This window comes from Rhipicephalus sanguineus, unplaced genomic scaffold (genome assembly GCF_013339695.2).
Source record: "Rhipicephalus sanguineus isolate Rsan-2018 unplaced genomic scaffold, BIME_Rsan_1.4 Seq10638, whole genome shotgun sequence".
NCBI classification, from domain to species: Eukaryota; Metazoa; Arthropoda; class Arachnida; order Ixodida; family Ixodidae; genus Rhipicephalus; species Rhipicephalus sanguineus.
Window position 1 is genome coordinate 217,297 of NW_023614258.1, and position 24,697 is coordinate 241,993.

General features: G+C 47.9%; 1 protein-coding gene across 3 annotated transcripts in view; it reads right to left on the bottom strand.

Annotated features, from left to right (window-relative positions):
• LOC119376001 (spliceosome-associated protein CWC27 homolog) overlaps positions 1-24,697 on the bottom strand; it is a 381,331-nt gene that overhangs the window by 207,663 nt on the left and 148,971 nt on the right. The gene's annotated exons all lie outside the window — the stretch shown is intronic.

The window sequence follows — 24,697 nt, forward strand, 5'->3', positions numbered from 1 at the left end:
CGTGTGCTCAGACTAGAGACTTATCACGCGGAAAGCGTAAGTGCCAGGTTAGCTGTAAGGAAAGCCAACTCACAGGGGTGTAGGCTCAGGGAAGGCTGGCTGACACACTCGAGATCGTTCTTTTGAATCAAAAAAGCTTCCACGATCTCTCTGGACACCTTATTATGGTTACGATACAACACTGTTGTGTCAGTTAAAAGCGGTTCACAACCGCAATGCTGACAATGAATTGCGAGATGCGAGTATGGTGAACCTTTGAGAGCTGAAATGCTCTCTGAGCCTAATGTTCAAACATCTGCCCGTCTGCCTGTGTGTACAGTCTATCCCGGTTATAACAAAGTTGGCGGGAATCTGAAATTACTTCGCTATAACCGCTTTTTCGCTATATCTGGACTCTAACAAGAAAAAAAATTTATTTACACTTTCTGAAAAAAAAGCGATCAAGGGTCTGTCACAATGTAATGGGGGTGTGAGATCGCTGCCGACATGTGCTTACCTCGCCTTTTCGTGCAGGTCCTTTTCGGGACCCTGCTGCTTCCGTTTCCTGGATTCTTCACTGTGAGCGGAGGCGCGTCATCGCAGTCTGATTCTACGCCGAATAATGCGTGTGAACCCATACCGACGTCGTTTCTTCCGGAAAACAACGGTCGAATTCCAACGTTGGATTCTTTCAAGCATTTGGCCTGGCAACCACCTTCGTCAACTGATACTGCGGGGGCAGATGCGCTATTTAAACATCACTTCGACGGACTGCTGGTGGGGCGTGACATCGCTGCCGACACGTGCTTACCTCGCCTTTTCGTGCAGGTTAGTTATCGAAATCCTGCGTCTTGTTACCGATGTTCTAATCGATGCTTGATAGCGGTGTCGTGCCCCGACTGCCTATTTGAGTGCTTGAAAAAGTGCATGTGTTTGCGTGCGTTCACAACTCGTGTCTTTGATGTATTGCTCTTACTACTCTCCGGAGACGTGGAACTAAACCCTGGCCCTGGTTCGGCTACCAGAAGCAAAAGCGAAAGTGCTAGTCTCGAAGGCATCTATGATATCGTTCGCAGACTAGAGCAGGGTCAGACACGTTTTTTCACTGAGCTAGAAGAAGTAAAGAAACAACAGTCTGCTTTTGCTACTTCGCTTCAGGAACTGCAGAGTACCGTTGCTGCTCTTCAGGGTGATCTTCTTACAGCGAGAGAGAGCTCATATGAATATCGACAGAGATTGGATGAAGTTAGGGCGTCACTCGAAGATAGCAGCAACAGGTCCCGCAGGAACAACTTGCTAGTCTTTGGATTGCCTGACCATGCAAATGAAAGCTGGCACGAATCCGAATAAACTGCTCTCGCGGTTTTTAAGGAAGAGCTTGATCAGCAAGTCACAACGCAAGATATTGAACGCGCCCACAGATTGGGAAAGTACTGTGAAGGCAAAAACCGACCGATTATAATCTCATTTTCGAGATTTAAAGTTAAAGAACAAATTTTGTATTCCAGATTTAAGTTGAAGGATAAAGACTATGTAATTCGCGAGGACTTCTCTCCCGCTACTAGGCGTGCGCGCTCTAAACTGACTGAGTATGCTCAAGGTTTGAAACTTCCTTTCAAACTGCGCTTAGATAAACTTCATGTGGGAAATAAAACGTTTGTTTATGACAGAGCTGAAGACAAGGTGACGGAACTCAAGAGATAGCTACGCAGCAAGCAACTTGTTAACCAAAGAGGCGCAAGTGCGAGTCTTAAATGTGTATCTTCTCGTAGTCTCTCCTTAACTATATTGTTGGTTAACTGTCGCAGCCTGAAAAATAAGGTGGACGAATTTGCTGCTTTGCTGTCTGCTACACAACCTTCCATTGTAGTTGGAACTGAATCTTGGTTGCAGGAATCCATTGCTAATTTTGAAGTTTTTCCACGTGGTTATGATGTTTACCGATCTGATAGAAACACACAAGGTGGCGGAGTTTTCATTCTTATTAATGAACTTCTCCAGAGCGGCGAAATATCCGCTACTTTTCATCATTCTGAGTCCGTTTGGTGCAAGGTCCGACTGAGCAATGGAAAGTGCTTTGCAGTTGGCTCGTTCTACCGACCTCCTGGCTCAACTAACCCTGAATCCTTCGACGAGTTATCACAATTTCTAAATACTATAAACTGCGACTTTATTTTTGGAGGAGACTTTCATATGCCTCTAGTAGCCTGGAAAAATGGCAAACCCGAGTTCTCCGGCTCTGGTTCACTATCCTGTTCTTTCTCGGAGCTTGTCATGACTAATGATCTCACCCAATTTGTTTCTGAGGGCACGAGACGAGGTCATTCTTCTGCCAGCATTCTAGATTTGGTTTTTGCTAACTCTGAGACGTTGCTCCATGATGTAGTTGTAATCCCAGGTATTAGTGATCATGACTGCGTCGTTGGTACTTGCAATATTACATCACTAAGAGCAGCTCACAAACAACCCCGAAAAGTATACTATTATGACCGAGGTGACTATGCCTCGTTATCTCAAGAACTCTGTCGTTTTTATCCAGATTTCTGTAATCTCTCCGAGTCGCTAAACATTGATGAATTGTGGTCTGCCTTTGCAGATAAACTGATGACCTTAGTTGAAGAATACATTCCTTCCAAACTCCTGACCAGTCGTCGCCGTAATGACCAACCATGGATAAACAAGGAAATTCGAACTTTGATTAGCAGAAAACGCCGCCTATATGCCGCGTATTTAAAACATCACAGTCAGACTGTTTATGAAGAAATGCTAACTTAGGCTACACAATAAAGCATGCGATTAAAGTGAAAAAACAGATATACATCGCTTCGCTCGATGTAAGGCTCAAAGAAAATCCCAAAGACTTCTGGAAATTTATTAAAGTTAACAGCAAGGAGGTCAGCGCGATACCTAATCTATTAGTCGACGATCAAGCAGTCTTTGATGATTACGAGAAGGCTTGCGCTTTTAATTCCTACTTTAAATCGGTATTTTCTAACATGTCCACTAATCTACCTCCTGCAACGCCAGATTTACACTACGAGAATATGCCCATGGTTACTGCAACGTATAATGGTATTCTTAAACTGCTTAATAACCTAAAAAACAATTCATCTGGAGGCCCAGATGGCATACCAACCAAGGTAATTAAGGCATGCACTGAGGAAATTGCCAATTTCTTAGTCATCTTGTATAACAAGTCTCTACACAGCAGTTCAGTCCCAACCCAATGGAAATCAGCAGCTGTTGTTCCCATTCACAAAAGTGGTCCCAAACATTCTATACAGAACTACAGACCAATCTCGCTTACTTCTGTTTGCTGCAAAACATTAGAACACATAATTTACAGTGCTGTGATGAAACACCTCCAAAACAATAGTTTCTTTTCATACGTTCAACATGGTTTTAGGGCTGGTTTGTCCTGTACAACGCAATTGGTTGAATTCTGCCATGATCTGTTTTACTCCTACGACTCTGGTTTTCAAGTAGACTGCATTTTTTTAGATTTCAAAAAGGCTTTCGATACTGTTCCCCATGATTTGTTATTGTATAAATTATCATCTCTTTGTATTCATCCTACTATAGTAGCTTGGATTAGAAATTACCTTTCCGGAAGGACACAGCATGTGTTGATTAATGGTGTTAAATCAACTGAAACAACCGTTACCTCTGGCGTGCCACAGGGATCCGTTTTAGGACCTCTGTTATTTCTGGTTTACATTAATGATATCGTACAGGGTCTACAATGCAATGTCAGATTATATGCAGATGACTGCGTCATTTACAGGAATATAACAAACGAACATGATGTTAATAGTCTGCAAATCGATTTAAACACAATTCAAAATTGGTGCGGCAAATGGTGTATGTCTTTGAACAGTGCTAAATGTCAATTTATATCTTTCACCCACAAACGTTCCCCTGTGAGATCTGTCTATTATTTGGATCATATATCACTTGAACGGGTGCAACACTATAAATATCTTGGGGTTTATTTTTCAGAAAATCTGACCTGGACTAGACACATTGAACATGTCGCTTTAAAATCTTCTAGGATGCTTAACCTCATTAGACGCAATTTTTACAAAGCCCCTAACAGTGTTAAAGAACAACTATATAATATGTATGTTCGTCCAATTCTTGAGTATGCTTGCGCAGCATGGGACCCCGACACCTCATGTCTTATTGATAAACTTGAGCGTATCCAGAATCGCGCAGCCAGATTTGTCACTGGTAATTTCACCTATAAAAGCAGCATTTCACTAATTAAAGACAACCTTGGTTGGAAAACCCTATCTCGACGCCGCCTAACCATTAAATTGGAACTTTTTTTCCAAATTTACTTTGATCTCACAGGAGTGAATAAAAACTTGTACATTTCCCCCCCTCACTTCATCTCTACACGTGGTGATCATGAATGTAAGGTTTTGGAAATGCGCTGCCGCACGAATGTGTTTCAATGTTCTTTTTTTCCTCACACCTCCATGTACTGGAACAGACTTCCAAAGGGTATATCTCATTGTAAAACATTATCCGAATTCAAATCGTTTTTACATTCTGATCTCCCGTGAGATATTAAATACCTGTCTCCCTGCTTTTGCTGATACTTTTTTTTTTTCGTTTGCATGTGTTGCCAATTTTTCACGCGGAGTCCATCGCTTGCTCACATTTTCATGTCTGTATGTGAATTTACATATATTTTGCTATTGTATCTATTTTTTCCTGAATTGCCCCCCTGCAATAATGCCCTCGTGGCGCTGCAGGTACTTGTATAAATAAATAAATAAATAAAAAAAAAACATGCAGTGCCCTCGCACGGTTCTGTTGCTTTGTGTGTTGTGGCGTCACACCTGAGGACTGAAAGATGGGGGACGCGGGAAATAAAGAGTTAGTTTGTTTTGGGCTCTCGTAGCGCTATGTCTTATTTTTGCTATCTAGTCCCCGGCTATCTCCCGGCCACCTGCGCATGTATCAACTGGCGACAAAGATAAAGAAGAATGTTCTCGTGAGTTCCTGCCGCTCCACCATCTGTCCAAATGCCAAATTTCGGCAATCTTGAGCCTTTCGAGGGAGGAGGCGATGACTGGCCCTGCTACGTGGACCGGCTGAAGGCATTCTTCACGGCGAATGACATCGCTGAAGACAAGCGAACAGCCGTCTTCACCAGCTACTGCGGGCAGAAAACGTATGCGTTGCTTCGCAATTTGGTCAAGCCTGACCAGCCACGTGACAAGACGTTGGACGAGATTCTGTTGGTGCTAGGAAACCACTACTGCCCGAAGCCTTCTGCTGTTGTGCAGCGGTTCAGTTTCAACTCGCGCGTTCGCGCTGAAGGAGAGTCCGCCAGCAACTTCATTGCAGCGCTGAAGAGCCTTTCCGAGCACTGCAACTTCGGTAAAGAGCTTGAAAACATGCTCCGCGACCGCAACGTGTGTGGCATCAACAACGCAGACGTCCAAACAAGATTGCTGAAAAAAGCGGACCTGACTTTCGAAGACGCAGTGCAGACCGCCCTAGCAACGGAAGCAGCAAAGAAGGATGCAGGGGAGATAGCGCAAGCTCACGCTAGCACCTTCTTTTCCACCCTCCGCGTCTCGGCAGCGCCGGTGGGCGTGTCCTGTTATCGCTGTGGGGATGCACACATGGCGTCCGCTTGCCGGCATGTGAAGACCGTCTGCAGTTACTGCCACAAAGGCGGCCACTTGGCGAAAGTTTGCAATACGAAACGAAAAGACGAGCAATCACAGAGAGACAGGTCTCCCAGGCCGCGTTCGTTCGCGGGCCGAAGTTCACTGTCGGCGAGCAACCGTCATCACGTAAATACTGTCCAGGATGAAGCCTCTGCTACAGCTTCGCCCGCCGAAGTTTTCGACATGTGGTTAGTTGACTACACAATGCGCCTCCACCTTTTACCGTCAGTGTTGAAGTTTGCGGCAAGCCGCTCCGCATGGAAGTGGACACGGGGGCGAGCGTCTCAGTCATTGCCAAGTCGCGTTTGCTACAGGTTCTACCTTCAATTCCGGTGCAGCCGTCTCAAGTATTTCTGCGAAGCTATTCCGGGGATTTAAAGAAGGTACAAGGCCAAGCTGATGTCCATGTAAAGTTTCATGGCAAGGAGGCTCACCTACCGATTTTTCTGGCCGGAAACGAATCACCCACTCTGCTCGGACGCAACTGGATGCAAGAAATGGGCATCGGCGTCTCCGACGTTGAAGTGAACATTCATGCACTTGCTGATGTGAAACACGTTGTGCAAGATTACACTGAAGTGTTTGAAGAAGGCTTGGGTACGTTCAAGGGTGCGACAGCTTCACTACATGTACCTTCAGATGCTCCACCACGGTTCTTCAAGCCACGCCCACTGCCGTATGCTTTGACAGACGGAGTCACGCAAGAAATTCAGCGATTAATAAGAGATTCCATCATTGTTCCGGTGAAGACAGCTAGGTGGGCTGCCCCAATTGTTCCCATGACAAAAAGGGATGGGTGCATCAGAATCTGTGGGGACTTTGGTGTCACTATGGTGGCTAGGAGGAGAGGTGTCAGCATCGGCGCGCCGGAGAGGGAGCGAGAATTCATCCAGATGCGGCGGCGCTGCTGTCGGCTCAGAGATGCCTGCGCTCGCGCCCGCGCGCGCGTAGCAGCCGCTTTTTGTTGCAACTATTTCACGTTACCATGCGGATTATAACAAAGGCTAGCTGGCAAATTTCTGGTGGCTTGCTGCAAAGAGTGTATTGGCACTGAAAACTAATGTTTTCAATTTACTTCCTTGTATATCAGCTACGTTTGCCACTCGCACCCCGAAGCGCTCGAAGACAGGGAATCAAATGAATGACTTGCCGTGAGCTTGACACCAAAACAACGTCCGTGCAGTTTTCACTTTGATGCCACAGTGTTCTCCGTGACGTCTCAATGCAGGTAAATGTATCAGCAACCATACTTGAATGCGTTATTTTAGTAGGGGTGTGCGAATAGTGAAATTTCATCTCGAATCGAATCGAATAGTACGTATATTTACATGAAACTAGTACAGCCAGTTGCTGCAAGACAAAGGAAAAATCAGGGACGCTACGGGTTGGTGGCAGCTTCATTACGCGCTTGTTCGGAAGAGTATTTTTATTCTGCTTTTCTGGGCGCGCAGGCATGTTGATAGAAGAACCGTCACTCCAGTTAGCAGGGGCCCTCTCAACGGCTAAAAAAAGGGGGTACGGTAGCTAGTTTTTTTCCCTACGGTCGCGGAATACGGCTTCAATTGTGCTCCATCTGTGGTCGCGCAATACTGCTTTATCTCGATGCACACTCGGGGCCCAACAATCTTCGGGCGCTCGTTCACAGCAGTGTTTCAACTACGCGCCGAAGCGCTGGGAGTTCTTGAACGAGTGGTGCGGTGCGGCAGTGACGACTGCACAGAGGGAACAAATTTTCATATATGAATCCAATCACCGAGGGTTTCGCGGGCCGAAGTCGTCGCCTGCGGCATACGCGACCGAACTAGGCAAAGAAAGTGCATGCCTTCGTTTGAGAGGCGAAGTTGTGAAGAGCTTGACAGTTTTCTCATGTTTCTTTTTTTTTTTACGTGTGCAAATACATGATCGCTTTTGAAATAAACATGCGCTCGCTTTTGTACCAGGATATCGGTGAAAGTTTTAACGAAAGGCCCACTGTACCGATGTTAGCGTTAGTTTTATCCACTCCACCCTAGCCAAGTTGCACCTTTGTCGCGTTTTAATATTCGTCCTGTCGAATTATTGGAGACTTTGAATACGAGCTATTCGAAAGTCGAATCGAATTATTTGGTTAGGTATTATTCGATTGGAATTCGAAACTCGAATATTCGCACACCCCTAACTTTTATGACTTGCGCATCGAAAACGAAGGTCTATTTGTACAAGCAAGACATTTATTTTGACACACTCTTACAATGCATCCAGGTGCAAAGCAGTGTCTTTGCTGTTTACACACCACTGTCGTCACTGTGGCATGGTCACATCGGTACGTACCGATACCGAACAAGTTCAAATTGGCACACCGCAGACCAGGGGCGTAGCCAGAAATTTTTTTTCGGGGGGGTTCAACCATACTTATGTTCGTGCGTGCGTTTTATGTGTGAGTATATATATACACATGCAAAATTGAAAAACTTCGGGGGGGGGGGGGGGAAGGGTTGAACCCCCCCCCCCCCCCCTTGGCTACGCCCCTGCCGCAGACGTTGCGAGAAGAACACGTGCAAGCGAGGAAACGTGCGGCTTCGGCGGTTGGCGGGTGTTCTCGACAGACCTCAGTACTGACGTGCGCGCCGCCCCGCGGCGGCATGAAATACCAGCACGCCTCCTTTCACGGCGCGGCCGAGACGATGCTGACACCTCTCCTTCTAGCCACCATAGTGTCACCATTAACCCAGTCGCAACGGTGGAACGCTACCCTATTCCAAGGATTGAGGACTTGTGGACTGTGCTGGCTGGAGGTGAGAAATTTACAAAGTTGGACTTGCGTGACACATACCAGCAAGTCGTCCTGGATGAGGCCTCTGGAGAGTACGTCACGATTTCGATGCACATGGGGTTGTTTCAATACACCCGCTTACCTTTTGGGGTCTCATCTGCTCCAGCTATTTTTCAACGCGAGATGGAGAACTTGCTCAGGGGTCTGCCACATGTAGTGGTCTATTTTGACGACATTCTCATAACTGGTGCAAATCATGCCGAGCACTGTCGCAACCTCCGTGCGGTACTAGGCAAGCTTCAAAAATCTGGCCTGAAGTTGAAACTCGAGAAGTGCCACTTCTTCATACCCCAAGTTGAGTATCTCGGGCACATTATCAGTAAGGAAGGCCTCTCTCCGAACATGGACAAGGTGTCTGCCATTCTGGACGCTCCTGTGCCACAAGATGTCAAGGAACTTCAAAGCTTCTTGGGAGTCGTCAACTTCTATTGGCGTTTCTTGCCCAACCTTTCTGCAATTCTCTGTCCGTTGCACTTGCTTCTTGGTGATGGAAAGAAGTGGCAGTGGGGAAAGGACCAGCAAGATGCTTTCACTGACTGCAAGCATCTGGTGACTTCAGCTCCAGTTCTTGTGCATTTCCGCCCAGACAGACCTGTATGTCTCAGCTGTGATGCATCACCTTACGGTATAGGCGCAGTTTTGGCGCACAAAGATGCTGATGGCCGAGAACGTCCAATTGCTTCTGCTTCTAGAAGTTTATCAAAAGCAGAGCAAAACTGTTGTCCTATCTGTGTTGAAAGGAGAAAGCCTCCCAGCGGGACCAGAGTGGAAACCCTTCAGCGCCAGAAGTGCAGAACTCAGTCTCCATGAAGGCTGTCTACTATGGGGATCAAGAGTCGTGATTCTGAAAAAATTGCTGGCCCAGGTACTTGGTGTGCACCATGCCAGCCACCCGGGTATTGAGAAGAGCAAGATGATCGCCAGGAGCCATGTCTGGTGGCCAGGCATTGACAATGACATCGCAAACAGTGTGAAGAGCTGTGCTACGTGCCAGGCTCAACATAGAGCTGCCCAGCCAGTGCAGCAGACACCCTGGCCTTTTCCACAGCGACCCTGGTCTAGGCTTCACATTGACTTCGGGGGACCATTTGATACATGCGCAGATGGCCGGGAGATAGCTGGGGACTAGATAGCAAAAATAAGACATAGTGCTACGAGAGCCCAAAACAAACTAACTCTTTATTTCCCGCGTCCCCATCTTTCAGTCCTCAGGCGTGCCGCCACAACACACAAAGCAACAGAGCCGCGCGAGGGCACTGCATGTTAGCCATTACATTGTGACACTCCTCCCCTCTTAAGAAGAATAACTACGGGGAGTACCTAAGCACTGGTTTCCTCGACCTGTTGCTGCGTCACAACACTGGTGTGCAAGGCGCAGCCACGGAAGAGTCACTCCCCACACGAACACCACTGTTGCTTGCAGTAATGTCAGTGTTTATGGCACAGCCCCTCTCAGGTGAACTTGTAGACGGCTCGACAGCCTCTTGCTCCGGCATGTCCGGAACAGTTGATTCAAGGAGAGGAGGCTGTTCCCATTGTGGTATGGCCGCAGCACTAGCATGGTGAAGCGCATCCGTTCCAGATGTACCCGGTTGCCCTGTCTGGGCAAGACGCAAGTGGTCACCGTGTCGGTGCCATGTAGACCTATCGTCAAGAATGACGCGGGCCGACAGCGGGGTGACGTCGACAACACTGGCCCGCACCCATGGTGCTCCCTGTCGAAAGTTTCGCGCATACATGCTGTCTCCTGGTTGCAATGACGGAGCTGGCCGGGATCCTCTGTCGGCATACAACTTCTGCTTAAGTTGCCTTAGAAGTACCGACGTCTGCAGGCTTGGCCGCAAGACATCCAACGGTGTCTTGAAGGCTCTCCCTGTCAGGAGTTCGCACGGTGGCCGACTCGTTACTTCGTGAGGTGTAGTCCAGTAGTGGAATAAGAACCGGGACAGTTGTGTTTGGAAGTTGCCCGACCCAGATTTCTTGAGTTTGTTTTTGACAGTCTGTACTGCTCGCTCTGCGGCACCGTTGGACGCAGGGTGATACCGTTGGACGCAGGGCGCTCTTGTATGTGATCCCATCTTCGTCGCCAGTTGATACATACGCAGATGGCCGGGAGATAGCAGGGGACTAGATAGCAAAAATACGACATAGCGCTACGAAAGCCCAAAACAAACTAACTCTTTATTTCCCGCGTCCCCATCTTTCAGTCCTCAGGCGTGACGCCACAACACACAAAGCAACAGAGCCGCGCGAGGGCACTGCATGTTAGCCATTACATTGTGACAGGGTCCCTTGCATGCGTTTCGCGAGCGTGCGTTTCAGAACACGGTGCTCAACGTTGTCCAACAGATCGCAACTGCCCGGTTCGGAGCACAAGTACATACGCAGCGTGTCGACAGCTGTGAGAGCTGCTCCGGCGGTCCCAGGCTGAGGCACATCAATGTCGTCACCTTCGCCATCCGAGGAACTGCTATCTGCGGCCGTTCCCTTTTCGAAGACGCTAGCGGCGAGTTCATCGGTGGTGAGTTCCTCCGTTGCGACGAGGTCTTGATCAGCCAGGGCAAAGTACAGATAATCCAACCCGCTTGGGGCAAGGCTTGCATTGCCCGCGGCCTCCCACAGCTGCCCCAAGCTCGTCACTGCCGCGGCACCATCCGCTGCAGCAGCATCGATGTCTGCTTCTGCTGTTATTTCTTCAGCAGCGCTGCTTCCCCGCGAAAAACCTGCTTTCTTGAAGCAGTGAAGAATGGTCTCAGACTTCACGTCCCGCCAGGGTCCGCTTGCGAAAAATACCGCCTTTACTAGCGGCACCTTCAGGTCGGCAGCGTAGTCGGCTGTACGGATGTCAATGAGCAGACACTCGATAACACGGCAGCGATAATACACTTTGAAGTTTGCTATCACTACTTGGTCCATTGGCTGCATCTTGGTGGTTGTGTTCGGAGGCAGAAAAAGTACCTCGACAGCGCTCAGATGTGCGTTAACATGGTGTGCGCTGCAATTGTCCAGCAAGAGCAGCACTTTGCGCTTCTTCGCGGACATTTCCTTATCAAAGTCTGTCAGCCACTTCCGGAATATCTCCCCCGTCATCCACGCCTTTGTGTTGTGTGTGTACGCGACAGGCATTGACAGCACCTTGGCGAAGCCCCGCGGTTTTTTGGGCTTGCCGATGACCAACAGCAGCCGCTTGTCGAAGCCATCCATGTTCACGCACACCAGCACTGTGATGCAATTTTTGCTGTTTTTCCTCCCCACCAGCTTATCAGTCTTCGCCGCGACAGTTTTTGCAGGCAACAGCTGAAAGAACAGACCCGTTTCATCAGCGTTGTAAATATCTCTTTCGGTGTATGTCTGAAGAATGCGGCTCCTGTGCTTCACCATCCAACGCTGGAGACCGTCCTCGTCAACGGATGCAGCTTCACCGACAATGCTCTTGTATGTGATCCCATGGCGGTCTTTAAATCGCTGCAACCATCCGTTGCCTGGATTGAAGTTCTCGTGGCCGAGAGCAAACCCCAGACGTTTGGCCTGCGCTAGCAGGATTGGCCCATTGAGCGGGACGTTCTTGGCACGAGCGTCTACAAACCATTTGTAGAGCGCCGCTTCGACATCTCCGTAAGTGGGAGTACAGATCCGCTTCCGTTCACAGCTGCCAACGTCGTCGTCCAAGACGGCATCAATTTTGCTTTCATCTTTTATGATTGTCGCCAAAGTCGATTGTGCTATGCCGTACTTCCGCGCAATGTCGGTCTTCTTAATTTTCAGCCGAACTTCATCCAAAACGGCACGTTTCACTTTTAGAGAGAGCACTTTTCGTTTGGTCGTCGATGAGGCGGTCGTTCCGGGTATCGCTTGATTCGACATTGCCGTAAAGTTCGCCGATGCACATGGGCAGGCCTAGCTGTCACCGCGGCAAGTCCAAGTTCACTGCTATTCGCCACAAGATCGACCTATAGGAGGCAGACTGTCGCCGCGTTAGTGTGGAGAGGCGGTCGGCGGCGCGTATACAAATGCACACAGCGGCACTTCGTTGTGAGCTGTTTGAGCCGATTGTCGACGAATAAAATGCGTTGATTGCAGCTTACTGGTAATATATACGCTCTTCATTGTTGAATCGATGCACGAAGATCATCCAACGTTATTATTACTAGTGAGAGAAGCGCAATCTGCCGATGAAAGGTATGCTCGCCCTGGGTGACAGTCTGCGCTTATGCACTATCGTTTTTTGTTGTTCTCTCTGTACCTGTTTACCTTGTGTTCTGTGTACTACGCACTGCTGTAGCACGCCTGAGCTACTTAAGTGTTTACTTCTTCATTTGTATACCAGCCCATATTCCTGTGCAATGAGTTCAATAGCACTGTTCACGTGAATACGCATACGCATGTAAGAGTGTTTACCACAGAGTTTTCATCGATTGATTACGTGCACGACAGTGATGCAACAAAGGTCTGGTTATTTTATGGAATAAGTTTTTTTTTTCTCGAACTAATCATGTCCGCTGCCTTCCATCAATTTATAACAACTCCACACAAATGCTCAAGATAATGTTACGACAAAAATGTAAGGCACGCCGTCGGGATTAATTTTAAACATCTGGGTTTTTCAAAGCGTACCTAAATCTAAGCACACGGGTGTTTCTGCATAAAGTCCGCCCAAAGTTAAAATTGCGCGCGGGAATTCCGTTTTATCACTGCCGTGTCATTCCATTGTTTTTTTAGGGGACAGTTTGAGTACCGAAGTGTCAGACTTCACTTGATAGAAATATTTCGCTGTAGTGGGACCACGACCGTACAATAAAAGGACATCTTAAGCACAAGTAAAGCTCATCATGAACAACAGCGCCGCAGTTATACACCTAACAACAATGCAAAAGTGCATGAGCCTCGTTTTTGTTTACCACCGAGTCGCTAAAACGTGGCATTTACACACTATTTAATGCTCCTGATGTTTGGGACTATGCCAAGCGCACTTTAGGATGTGCTTGAACCAGAAAGCGGCACCAACACTGGAATGATTCTGGCGAACGAAGGGTACGACACCAATACTCAGCTCTCTCGAAAGTCGCACTCACTGATCTTATAACAATGCGCATGCAGCCCAGCAAGCCCATTTGCTTCTGTACACCATGTTAGGTATACGTATGCAGTGATGTGATTGACTGAAGCTGTTTTGGAGCAGCAAAAAGTGCGTTTTGGAGCAGGTAAAAGGGCTTTTGGAGCAGCCATAAACGCGTTTGGGAGCAGGGAAAACAGCTTTTGGAGCTGTTTTCCCTGCTCCCAGCTAAAAGCTCACTGCAAAGTGGAAAAATGAACCGTGTGAAGGAAAACAGTCAAATAAGGAGGAACTCTTTTGAAATAAAAAGTTCTGTCCAATAATGGGTGTCTGCATAACACCACTGGATCACCTAACAGCCCCGTAAGCATAAACATTGGCGTTGCAGTCTTATAATGGCTTAGTGTGGTCAAACAAACAACGCAGGTAGGGTTTCGCAACTACAGTAGAATCTCGGTGATAGAATCTGAAGGGGGAGCGACAATATTCGTATTGCCCAAAATTTCGTATCATCAAAAAACTAGCAAAATCTGTTTTCAAACCACGATATACGCACAAAACATTTATTTCCGTCAAAAGAACTCGCATACGCCTTTCTGGGACACACGTGAACGGACGAATAAGGGACGGCGCAGCTGGCTGTCGCGAAAGCGTACGTCAAAGCTTCACATGAGGCCAACTGAAAACTAAGTGAAGTCCACTCCACCATAGTGACCAGGGGCATAGTAAGGGGGGTTTGGGGGTGTTCAAACCCCCCTCAAAATTTTTCAGTTTTGCTTGCGTATATATACACGCACACATACAAACGCACGCCACGAACATACATAAAGTATGGTTGAACACCCCCCCCCCCGAAAAAAAATTTCTGGCTATGCTCCTGCTGATAGTGACAAGCGAAGATCGACACGAACGCCGAAAGGCTTCGTGCCTGGGGCATATATGGTGTGGTAAACTTTATTGGGGTCCTGGCCGAAATTTTTGGGGAGGGGTGGGGGGTGGCACCTCCTTGATTTGAAGTGGGGGACGGGCAGGCAGATGTGGTCAAGTGTCATTTTGGGCTGTGTATGCCATAGCAAAATAAAATTTTTCGGGGGGGAGGGGGCGGTGTGACCCCTCCCCCAGTTACGCCACTGCTTCGTGCATTTTTTTTAACGACTATATAGCCTTTAATCTACCGCTACGTTAGCCGCGTAGCTTCGTGGCTCGTAGTCGCTATCGATGATCGCGTTGATAGCGACCGGCAAACGGTAGTTCCGTTTTCAATCCGCGTGCGCTGGCCGCGCACGTGCCTTCAAAACTTTTCAAAACTATGTCGTTTGTTGCTATCTATAATCGCATCTGCCGCGGTTTTGTCCGTGGCGTTTACGGGAAGCAGCGTCGCTTAGACTGGGTGGGCTTTGGACGCACGTGCAATTTCGGCGTCCCGTCAGTTTCGTCGTCGCCATACATGATAGTGTCAAAAGCGACTGTGGTTTCGCCCACAGCCGTTGTGGCAAACGATAACCAGAGTTCTGACAGTGTGCGCGCTGGTCGTGCGCGTACTTCCGAAGCTAACAGCATTCTGCTCTTGACCGTCGCTCGATTGATTCGGTACCAAAGTTCTTATCACCCGCCGCGACGCGGAAAAGTGTTTGGAACATCCAAATTTCGGCCCATTCGACACAGCGGAATTCGGCTGGGGAATTTCACGAATTCGTATCAGCCGGTTACGTTTACATCAACGCCTCCTAAATTGGTTTACTGTGGGTTCGCAAAAAGCCTGGATCGGACTGGGTTGCAATTTTTGTGAAGTCCAAATACGTCTGATATGCAGGTCTTTGGAGTTTTCAGTACACCTGCTGAATTCCGGTGCTGCTTTGTGGCCTCAATGTGCCTTTTGCTTGTAGCATGTCGCTTTATCGCTGCAAAACAATTATGTTCGCGGTTAGTAGTCTGACTGCAGACAATGCAAAATCTTTTCGTCCATCTTGCTCAGGATGTTGACAATGAACTTGGTGGAACGACCTGAGGCTCTGACCCGCCGAGGACAGAATAGTCTTTGTTGATAGCCGTTCCATGGCGAACCTAGTTTTCCGCGAGGTTTGCTCACTGACTGACCATGACCTTAGCCCTCCTGAGCCATGACGTTGGGAGAAATAAAAATATATTAAAACTTGCATCTCACATGCGTGTATCCTCGAAAATAATTTTCTATCACTAAAAAGCTGTTCGAAGAATATAAACGCAGCCGTTTTACACAACTTGCCACAGCTGTACGACACAAAAGAAGTCAAGCCAAGAACTAATCGAAAACCAACATGGCCGACGATATGACCGGGCGTTGGTACAGTGAACTAAAGCGTGCGAGCGCGACTGACACTCCGGCTGCAGAAATGAGACGGCGGCAGCTAATTCGTGTAGTCACCACCTTGATCACCACAACATGCGCAATCGGACGATCAACACCCGCGATCCCGCGATACGGGCAACAACAAGAGAGCACAAATGAAACGTGGCCGGCGACCAGCCGCTGCAGTTGAGAGTAGCTTTCTTTTAGAAACTTTCGCACGTGCTGTTACGTGATCAAACCAGTAATAAGTTAGTCTAGTAAATAATAAGATATTTACGAATTACAAAAGTTACGCATACATAAGTCAACAGTTATCTCCCTAAAAGGTCCCTGGCGTCGAGACTACGCATTCGGTCCGAAATCGAATGCGAATGTGTTTCGGGAACTCATTCGACAAGAAATGTCATTTTCATCGAATGGCATTAGTTTCCCCGTGTGACAGCAAACAAATGCCATTACAAACGAATGACATTAGCTGTAAATGACATTAGATTTGCCGTGTGACAGGGGTATAAGTGCTGTTATTTCTGCTGTGTAGCTATCCCTAACTAGGGTGGCTACCCTAACCACGGTTAAGGTTGTCCTTGTGACAGGGGTATAACACTAGTTCGAGTAGTGGAACTTAAAAAAGGGGGCAAAAATAAGACAGGCATGGACGTCGCTGTGCCACACTGAAATTTTACTCCTATGTTGCTGCGGCAGTGCGGTCACACCAGCTCGCGGCGAGCCGCTCCTTCCGAGGTGCATTTTTGGGGGGTCACGAAAAATGATGCACGAACCCATTCCTCTCGCCGCACGAAAATTTTCCCACGCGGCAGCTTTGGAGTGTCGCGTTTTGCCGCCGACCGGCGCGCTGCGCACGTTTTTTCGCTAGTGTGCTTATAGTTTGGCGCAGTTTTGGCGCAGAACAGCGGAGATGTAGCAGGATGTAGCAGGTTTGACGTCTTGGCGCAGTTTGGCGCAATTGGCGCAGCTATCACATCACTGCGTATGAGCAGTTAAACTCGCGCTAACATAACAGAACAAACAATCCTTTGAGAACGTGCAGGACGTACGCGCACATGCAAACACGACGTGGCTAGCAGACGACGCAGGGAGCAATCCACACTAGGCACACTTCAGCCAGTAGCCGCCAGGCGGCGACTCGATCTGCTCAATCTCGCGGCCAATAATCCGCTTTTCACCAATGGATAGAGACAGCGCGAGCCAACCAACGCTTCTACTGCTCAACCGTGGTCAAGTCCAAGAGCGCTGCGATAATCCACTTTTCACCTGTGAACAGAGGCGCACAACATGTGCGAACGGTTGATTCTGCTGCTAAGATTGAACTGACTGAACCCCACCAAAAAAAGAACGGTTTTGTGTGCGACAGGTTTGCACGGAGCCGCTGGCGAAGCACCGCAGCCAAGCTTAGGCAGGCCTAAAGTCCCTTGATGTTGGAAAGTAGCAGCGCTCCTTTATCCACGCCGACTCACCCTCGCCGCGCCGTCAACCTCCTCTTTATTCACCCTCTCTTTCGCGGAGCCGGCGCATCCGCAACGCTGAATGGCTGCGACGCGCAATACCCACCAGTCAGGTGACCCTGACGTCACGAGAAGCGAGCGCAAGCAAACTTCGCGCGCTTTCAGTTGCTCACGGACGCCATGAACCCTCCAGGCGTGTGTGTACGGGTGTGTGCAGGTTTATGCTTGTTTGTATGTGTGCATATGTGCGCCTGCGTTTGTATGTGCGTGTACGCACGTGTTAACGTGTCAGTGCATGTGCGTGCGTTTGTGTATGTGTCATTGTGCGTGTTTGTGCATGCACGAACGTATGTGTGCGCCTGCGCGTGCGTGCGTTTCTGTATCCTGTGTATGTGCGTGTGTGTCTGTATCGCGTGTGTAGTATGTGTCTGCGTGTCCGTATCTCGTGTGTATTTATGTGCGCGCATGTATCGCGTGTATATATGTGCGTGCGTGTCTGCATCGCGTGTGTATGTATGTATGTGCATGCGTGTGTGTATCGCGTCTGCATGTATGTGCGTGCGCGTCTGTATCGCTTCTGTATGCGCGTGTATATAATGTATGTATGTGCGTGCATGTCTGTATCGCGTGTGTATGCACATGTGTATGTAAGTTCGTGCCTGTCTGTTCGCATGTGCACGCATGTGTGTCGGTATCACGTGTGTACGCGCGCTTGTGTATGTATGTGTGTATCTATATCGCGTGTGTATGTGCGTGCGTGCCTGTATCGCGTGCGTATGATCGTGTGTATCTATGTGCATACGTGTCTGTATCGCGTGTGTATGAGCATGTGTGTGTGCCTGCTTACCTGTGTCGTGTGCGTGCGTGTCTGACAGTGGCATTGACACAAAAAGGCTTCGGGCCCACTCATTTGGCCCAATTTAATTTAAGTAAACCACCACATTCCTTCTTGGCTGCCTTCTTTGAGCTCACCAAGACCACAATTATGAAAAAAATTACGCTTAATATGCGCTTAATACACCTCCGCGTTACGGAGAGCCGAGGCGGCGACGAAGAGGTAAACCGCTCAGCCGCCAGTTGGTATAATCATCTTTTTTTCGAAGCGCTTATTTGTATTTTATCGAAGCGTCTTAATATATTTGCCACTTTGTTCTATCGGAAGCCCACTTTCGTCATGACTATTGCTTAAGAGACAGGTTCTCATTTAATGCTTCAAGGGGACGATTAAACAAGCGCGCGCAGTGATTCTAATGCGGCTGCAGCGAGCCAGTGGAGGGTTTAGCGTGCCGTGCGCAGCGCGCCGGCCAGGGGAGGGGAGAAATCCGAGGAGAATTGAGGAGGAAAACGCGCGTGCGGAGGAGAGTGTCGCTACTTTGTAGATCAAGGGGCTTTAGGCAGGCCTAGCTGGTGGCGCCATGCTGTGGAAGAAAAGCAATTTAGGAGCGCACCAACTTGCTTCGCTTTTTCACCAAAACGAGGCGCCACAGTGGAACCGGTCTAAAGCGGCCACAAAGTTTCTGAAGCTGCCCCCACGACCTCCTCTCTGAAGAGAGGAGTACGCCGTGAAACGAGATAAGATCGTGGCGGTCGGCCCGCCTGGCAATGGAAAAAAGAATGGGAAGCGTTCGCGAGACAGCTACCGGGCGACCGTGTGGTGCGGTGAAGCAAGCTTTCGCAGGGAGCCAAGTGGGGCTAAGCGGCTGCCGGGAGCCAAGAACTGGCGGTTTTTCGGCCTAGCTGGTTCACGCAAAAGCTCAAAAAGTGGTTTGATGGATTTTTTTTGTTGTTGTTCTCGACAAAAAACTTCGCTATATCCGCTGAGTCGCATTTTTTTACTTCGTTAAAAGTGGAATTAAAAGGCATTGAGAATGCGGAAATTGGGACCGGGAAATGAAGATCACTTCGTTATAACCGCTATTTCGCTGTAAATGGGTTCGTTATAAATGAGATACACTGTATAGGGTCTCGAGTGGCACCTGTCCTGAGTCAGATATTTTTCGCTGAGGTGGACAGAGCCATTAACAGCCAGCTTTGTGGCGTGACCCATAAAATCATGAGGGACGTGGATGACCACCTCATTTTCGCTCATGCGGCAAATTTCGACCACAAGGTAGTTGAGGTGCTTAAGGTGTTTAACGAGCCTGGCCAAGGTTTGTTTTTCTCGTTTGAGACACCAAATGACAATGTAATCCAGTTTCTAGACTTGCGGATAACGTTGGGGGGCTCGCATGTATGCTGGCAATACATGCCTTGTTCTGTAAAAGCCCTTCTCAGCTTTAATTCCTGCCATTCGAAGCTTGTCGAGCAAGGCATCGCTTTTTCTTGCATTCACTCAACATTAAAGGACTCCTGTGAACATTTGATGGCACAGAGTGTGAATGAGCAGGTGCGCAAGCTTCGGAAAGCTGGGTACCCAGAAGCTGTCATTACTGCTGCCAGCTTCAAATGTTTAAAGGCCGTAAAAGCAGGAGCAGAGGGTGCTCCAAAGGTACGGACGTTAGTCAAGAAACATTTCGCGGTTATACTGTACATCCATGGGCTATCTCACCGCGTCAAAAAAGGTGGCATCGCATCATGATCCTGACATTGTTTTCACCGCGAAAAACAAGGTGGGCGCGATTTGTCCAAGACTGCAGAGGCACATGTGCAGTAAGAAGGACCACAAAAAGGCTAGGTGCAGGGGCGTAGCCAAGGGAGGGGGGGGGGGGGTTCAACCCCCCCCCGAAATTTTTCAGTGTTGCTTGTGTATATAGGCATGCACACATACAAACGCACACACGAACATACATAAAGTATGGTTGAACCACCCCGAAAAAAATTTCTGGCTACGCCCCTGGCTAGGTGTACGATTAGGCACGGTATGTGTTTTGTTTCTTGCACTTGCAATGTTGTTTATTGCATCCCTTTTTCATGCAGACGTAAATACATCGGCCAGATGGGCAGATGTTTGAACATTAGGCTCAGAGAGCATTTCAGCTCTCTCAAAGGTTCACCATACTCGCATCTCGCAATGCATTGTTGGCAGTGCGGTTGTGAACCGCTTTTAAATGACACAACAGGGTTGTACTGTAAATAATAAGGTGTCCAGAGATATCGTGGAAGCATTTTTGATTCAAAAGAACGATCTCGAGTGTGTCAGCCAGCCTTCCCTGAGCGTGCACCCCTGTGAGTTGGCTTTCCTTACAGCTAACCTGGCACCTACGCTTTCCGCGTGATAAAAGTCCCTAGTCTGAGCGCGCGTACCGTAATCACTCGCGTTCAGTTTTTAGCTTATCTTGACTGCGTTGCCTTTTGCGTGTATCATTTTTGTTGTAAGAGCCGATCAAGATGTTGTGGCGTCATGCTATTCATTGTGGGATAAGATGTACTTTCTTGGGTGAAATGTGGTGTTTTGATCTTTGCTAGTTGATAAATAGGCGTGGATTCTGAGAATAAATTTTAGTTTGAAGTTAGCACTCGTTTCGTGTTTATGTTCCTGGCTTGTGTCTATGTATTTTTTGTGCTATCTGCTCTATGATGCATTCTTACAAGCTCATCCAGATTTCTATTCTTGTAAACCTTTTCAAGCTTCCCCACAGCTTCCTGTAGGTCAGAGCTACTCTTTGTCGAGAGAACATCACAATAAGTGCCTTCAGCTATCTGCTAGGCCGCGCAGTTGGCGTAGCGTCAAGTGTATTGCACGCTTTCAACAGGCAACAAGGAAAGCGCGCTGCACTGCAGCTCTCTGCCATCTCGTAAGGGACCGCCTTCAAGAGTGCGGTGTGGGCGCCAAGAAACCTCGCCGCACTGACTATCTTGTCAAACGGGCTAGTACTGCAAACATAGCGTCGTTGTAAACATACTGGATGCTTTTATTAGGGGACGACACAAATACACTTCGCATCAGTGCGCTGCCACTTTCTCATGCAAAACTGCTCGAGCATCACGGAGATGCGTCGCATGCAGGAAGCTAATTGTTGCCCCGTTGACGCAATAAAATAGCGTACGCAAAGATAGTGATCGCTGTGGTCGCCCGCTATTTCCGCCACTTAACAGGGGCCCACAAAAGGATAGCGTATGACGCATGCGCAGTGGCAACAAACACTAACCCAAAACTTTGCGTACCTTATTCTAAAACTGCAGACTTCCACAGCAAACACGCGTGTAGGTGACCACATGCAGCAGCGCCGACACGAAAACTGCAGCGACCGAAGGAACATGCTACGCACAACAAAGAACCTGAGAGTCAACCCCGCTACGCATGCCATTTGATAGCTTTTGTGAAGCGACAGAACACAGCCTAGCGAGTAGAAGCAGCACGCTTGGGGCACAACATCACATTTTTGGGGGTTCACGCATATATTTACGTACAACAACTCAGAGGAGATTATGGCGGCACCATGGAGACCTTCATTAGAAAGGTACGTAGAAGAAAGATGCGTGGGCGTGTCTATGAGTTCTGCGAACATGTCATTTTCTTTATATCCCTGGAGATGCTTGGAAAATCATCTTGTCGACTCAGCCTTTTTTCCCGACTGAAGCGTACGTGGGCAGCAAAATTCTTGCTTTGGAGGCTGTTTTGGAATTGTTCGGTGCAGTTTTTGCAATTTTTATGCTTTAGGAGCAGCTTGGTGCGGGAAAACGGAATTGTATTAAAAATACGCAATATGCGCCACCCCTGCATGCGTGAAAATTCAAGGTAAATGCAAATAAAGAAATAATAAAGAATCTTCGGTTTGAGTGGGACTGGGGTTTCGAACCAGCGACCTTTCGCTCCGTGGTGCCATGCGTTTCGCCGCTCGGCCACCACGCATACATCCTCTACCATACTAACTTCAGCGGCTTGAAATTCACCCGCAAGATGGCACACTTTCCGTGTTCCATGATGCCACATGCATGGATGTCCACACTCTGGCTTTCCTTGCGGCACGGTGTCGACCGAAAAGTGGAGCTAGGCTAGCGATTGGGAAGGCGATACGAACACGGCCCCATTACACTATCGTGTTCTACTCTTGAAAGCAAAGATCAACCGTCCTTGTTGGTCGTGCGGGAATCGAACATGACCAACCAAAGTTCATATTGAGTTCCTCATAACAAATAATTCTTTATATGCTATAACCAGGTTCAACTGCAGTTGCAATGTCCCTTTGCATTACTAGTTTGTTTCAAATAAATTGTTCTGGAAATCTACGGCTGTTTTGAAAATGGTTGCCTTACTGTTCGAAAACAACTCGAATGGTATTTGATTTATATCTGTATTCAATTCGGTGTTATTTTTCGATTCGTATCGATTCGGTAGTAAAATTCACTATTCTCACACCCCTACAGCTAACTCAAGCAGAAATGAAATTCCTAGAACATGATCCACACCAATCTGTCCGAACTTCACAAAGGCATCCGCTATTGCTGTTTAGCTGATTTTATTTTATTTTAAAAAAGCACAAAAGACGAGGGAAGAAGACTGGACGTCCATCCCTCTTCTTTTGTTTTTCAGTGCAGTTCAAAAGCCTTTACGATGAATGTCAACCAACTAGCCTGACTTGGTACTCTACTTCAGTGTGGTTCTTTTTGTCTGCTCAGTACTAGAAGAAAGCATGAACCTATGACCACTAAACTCATCCCCTGCTCATGTAATACCTGCCGTTGAGGCATGTAGGGTACAACGAAAGGTTGAGCAAGCATGCATGTGAAGAATGAGTAGGCCTGCTATGCACTGCAACGTTGCCAAGTTAATATTCTGCATGCTCAAAACACATTAGAATGATGTTGGAGCGAGATTCAATGTTACTTCATTATACCCATTATTGCCCCTTTACTGCAATATCTGTCAATAAGGTGCAAGACTTTAATGTGCAAAGAAGAAGTCTGCACTGCAGTCTGCTCTAATGGTATACAGCTGCATTTGTGATGACATTTTATCAAAGCAGAAAAAAAAATCTACGGCATCAGCATCGCGCAACTTAGCATCTGGTGTGACAGCTGCATTCTGTTTCAATGCGATCAGTCTATCGTTTTCCATTTCACGCTTGGCTCGTCCACATCGTCGCGAAACTGGCAGAACAGCAGCGCTCTTAAACAGAGACAAGAGCAAAAGAATGCCCCATCGTGAACGAGCAACACATAGCACACCATCCAATGCTTGGCTTAGCCTTCTTGCGACCCCAACGGTTTCTCCAACGTCGATGCCATCTCGGAAGCCATGCCCAGCCTCCTTAGCTTTTGCAGACGACAGTAAGGAGAGAAACAGATGCAGTAGTCATTGCTCACCGCCAAACACAAGCAACGGCTGACCATCACATTTATCTCTCATCTCTTCGCTGCTGGGCGTCCCACTGCACAGTTAGGCACGACTTTTGAGATTGCTACAACACTATCTTGAAGGCCATGCTTTGATCAGGACTAGCTGTTGCAATCTTGGAGGCCACGCCCCGATTGCACCTAGCTGTGCTGGCCTACGCGGCACGCTGCAGCGAGAGGTGGGGTTTGGGACGGGACTGCAATAGCATGGAAGAACGCGATAGTGAGCGCAAATAATGTGGCATTGCTTGCACATGGCTATGCATGACGACATGAGGCAGTAAAGTTGGGAAAGAGGAGTTTTGAACCGTCGTGCCAAACGGCTCATGAACACTGCGGAAAGAGACATATTCGGCATAAATGCGTGAAGACTTTTTAGTTGGGGGATGATCTTAGTTTGTCATGTCCATTGATGGGTCAATTTTACTTAAAATGTGATTTCAAGTGCATGCATCTCTATGGGGTTTTCAAGGGGAATATTGTTTACTTTTTTATATCCATCATTTTGTTATATCCCATCTCGTTATAACAAGGTATAAGTATATATGCATGCAAGTAAAGTGATAGATCACAGAAAATGACAAAGTGGAGCAGTGCTCCAATTTCGTCATGTGGTCATTTACAGGTAGTAACAAATTTATCGAGAAGCATGAAATGGCCACTTGCCGAAACATGTCGCTGCTCGTTTGGCTTGGCATACACTTATGCCTGGCATAGAAGCGGTGATGAGGTTTAACATTAAAGGGCCCCTCACCAGGCCACATAGCAAATTTTAGTTAGACGCTGGAAGTTGTGTGCCGAATGAAGAGCAGTATGCCGCAAGAATTTTTCAAATCGGTTCATTACGAGCTGAGAAAAACAATAATTTGTAGCGGCGCGAAACCGTGATGCGAGGAGGCGAGTTTCAAACCCTTCGCAAGCCAAATCCCTTCCCTGCCCTCTTCACTTGACACATACGCATGAACACGTCATGCGCATGCATGGTCACGTGCGCATGACGTGCCCGAGCCATCCCGAGCACGCGAGCGGCGTTGCACAGCCGCTACCTTTTTTTTTATGTAGCGGCCATGGACGTTTTGTCGGCGTTCTCTGTGGTGT